This window comes from Colobus angolensis, unplaced genomic scaffold, assembly GCF_000951035.1.
Source record: "Colobus angolensis palliatus isolate OR3802 unplaced genomic scaffold, Cang.pa_1.0 Scaffold395, whole genome shotgun sequence".
NCBI lineage: Eukaryota > Metazoa > Chordata > Mammalia > Primates > Cercopithecidae > Colobus > Colobus angolensis.
This window is the reverse complement of record NW_012117321.1, coordinates 670,884-674,365: the sequence shown is the minus strand read 5'-3', so window position 1 is coordinate 674,365 and position 3,482 is coordinate 670,884.

The window sequence follows — 3,482 nt, the reverse complement described above, 5'->3', positions numbered from 1 at the left end:
TGTAACATCGCCTGGATGCTTGATCCAGAGATATGTCACAATCCTTACTGAGAGTAGGCCCCAGGCAAAGTAGTCATATAACAAAGAGGTTAGCCCAGATAGATATCACAGTCCCATATATGGGCTGGAAACAATCTGGAGAGTCAAATTACACAGGCGCTTGGCAAAGATATATATCACAATCACACTGGCAGAGAATTCCAGGGATGAGATGTGCAATGCCACATATGTCCTGTTTTCATGTGTGACAGTTGGCTTCATATATGTGAGACAGTGACAGTTCTTACTCTCAGCTGGGTGTGCATATGAGACTCAGAATTTCACTTGTGTGCTGAGCCATGTTATGACCCTCTTTGAACAACACAGGTCTTTATATAATATGTATGAGTATTGTAATCTTCTGTGACCTTTATACCAGAAGGAGATTGAGGACATTACTAGTGTCTCTAAACTTAGTCTTGAGAGCAAAAATTTCTTTTATTGGCTGGGTCCACATATAAGAGTCATTATCATGCCTGTGAGCTATACCTAGGTGTATGTCACAACCCCCTCTGTGGTTCTGAGACCGGCAGGACAGCCAAATTGCCTAAATGCTTTTCCAGAAATATTCCAATATTCTCCTTGTAGGAAGTGCCCTGGCAGAAAAGTCACAAAACTTGGGGGCTAGGCCCAGCTCTATGGCACAATGCCCCTTTTGGGCACTGTCCAGGCAGGAGAGTATAGTCATATCACATAAATTATGGGCCTAGAGATATTTCACAATGTCTCCTGTAAACACTGCCCAGGCAAAAGAGTCATACTGTTTGGTTGCAGTGCTGAGAAATGCTACAATGCTGACTGAAAGCAGGATCCAGGCAAAAGAGAGACATGTAACTAGATAATGGGTCCAGAGATGTGTTACAATCCCTTCTGAGGACATTGTTAAGACAGGAAAGTCAAACTATCAAAGTGCTTGGCCCAAGTATATGTCAAAATCTGTCAAACCTATGCTTTGATTCAGCAAATTCAAAACACTGTTTTTGTAGAAATTATGAAGTTACATATTGTGAAAAAACTTTGTGATGTCCTGTTTTATATCACAGAATTGAACTTTATTTTAATGAAACATGTTCCAAACCCTCTATCTGTAGAAACTATGATGTGACATTTCTGAACTTACTGAGTTTTTATAGGAATATAAATATATATAGCCCTTTATAATAGACACAAATTATCTGTGAAAATGCTTTGTAATGTGCTGTTTTATATCACAAAATGGAACCTCTGTTTTGATTCAACAAGTTCTAAACACACTTTTCCTGGAATCTAAAAAGGAAAGTTTCCAAAGCTATTGAGCCTTTTTTAAGAAAAGATAAATATTCAGCCCTAAAGACTAAAAACAAGCTATCTGTAAAAACGCTTTCTGATGTGCGGTTTTATATCACAGAATTTAAACTGTGTTTTGATGAAAAAGGTTCCAAACACTCTTTTGTAGAATCTAAAAAGTGACATTCCAAACTTTGAGTCCTTATAAGAAAATATGAATATCCAGTCCTAAAACTTAGAAACAAGCTATCTGTAAAAATGCTTTGTGATGTGCTGTTTTATGTCACATGATTAAACTCACATCTTAATGAAACAAGTGCAAAACAATCTTTTGTAGAAACTTAGTAGTGACATTTCCAAATTTATTTAGCCTTTATAAGAAAATTCAAATATTCAACCCTAAAAACTACAAACAATGTATCTGTGAAAACACTTAGCGATTTGCTGTTGTATATCACAGAACTAATCTTGCATTTTTATAAAACAGTGTTCAAAACACTCTTTTTGTAGAGTCTAAAAAGTTACATTTCTGAGCCTACTGGGCCCTTATAAGAATATACAAATATTCAGTCCCAAGAACTACAAAAAAGCTGTCTGTGAAAATGCTTTGTCATGTGCCATTTTATATCACAGAGTGGTACGTGCGTTCTGATGCAACAACTTACACACGCTCTTTTTGTAAAATCTGAGAAGTGACATTTCTTACCCCATTGAGCCCTTATGGGAAAATATGAATATCTTGCCATAAAAACTAGAAACAAGCTATCTGTGAAAACGCTTTGTGATGTACTGTTTTATATCACAGAATACAACGTGTGTTTTGATTCAACAAGTTCAAAACACTCTTTTGTAGAATCTAAGAAGTGTTGTTTCTGAAGCCATTGAGCCCCTATAAGAAAATACAAAAATTGTGCCTTGAAAACTAGAAACAAACTATCTGTGAAAATGATTTGTGATGTGCTGTTTTATATCTCTGAATTGAATCAGCATTTCTATGAATAGGTTTCAAATGCTCTTTTTTAAAAATCTAAGAAGTGACATTACTGAGCCTGTTGAACTCTTATAGGAACATAAGAATATCCAGTCTTAAAAACTAAAACTAGAAACAAGCTTCTGTAAAAACTCTTTGTGATGTGCTGTTTTATATTACAGAATGGAACCTTTATTTTGATTCAACAAGTTCAAAACACTCTTTATGTGAATCTAAGTAGTGCCATTTGTGAACCTATTAAGATCTAATAAGAAAGTACAAATATCCACTCAGAATACTAGAAACAAATTGTTTGTGAAAATGCTTTGTGTTGTGCTATTTTATATTACAGCATTGAACCTATGTTTTGATTTAGCAAGTTTCAAACAGTCTATTTGTAGGATCTAAAAAGTTGTGCTTCTGAACCTATTGAGCACGTATGAAAAAATACAAATATCCATCCTAAAAACCAGAGGCAAGCTGTACATAAAAATGCCTTGTAATGTGCTGCTTTACATCACAGAATAGAACCTGTGTTTTTATTCAACAAGTTCAGAATACTCTTTTGTAGAATCAAAGAGGTGACATTTCCGAACCTATTGAACCCCTGTAAGAAAATAAGAATATCAAGCCCTAAAACCTAGAAACGAGCTATTTGTAAAAATGCTTTTGATGCACTGTTTTATATCCCCACGTTGAATCAGTGTTTTAATGAAATAGGTTCCAAACACTTTTTTCTTTTTATAATTGAAAGAGTGACATTACCGAGCCTACTTAGCTCTTATAGGAACATGAGAAGATCCAGTCTAAAAACTGGGAACAAGCTATGTGTAAAAATGCTTTGTGATGTGCTGTTTTAAATGACAGAATGGAACCTGTATTTTGGTTCAATAAGTTTGAAACACTCTTTTTGTAGAATCTAAGTAGTGCCATTTCCAAACTTAATAAGACCTTATTAAAAAATACACATATACACAGGAAAGACTAGAAACAAGCTACCTGTGAAAACGTTTTGTGATGTGCTGTTCTATCTCACAGATTGAACATGCATTTTGATGAAACACGTTTGAAACACTCTTTTTGGGGATTCTAAGAATTGACATATTTGAGTCTATTGAGCACTTATAGGAACATACAAATACCCAACCCTGAAAACTGGAAACAAACTATCTGTGAAAACGCTTTATACTGTGCTGTTCTATATCAC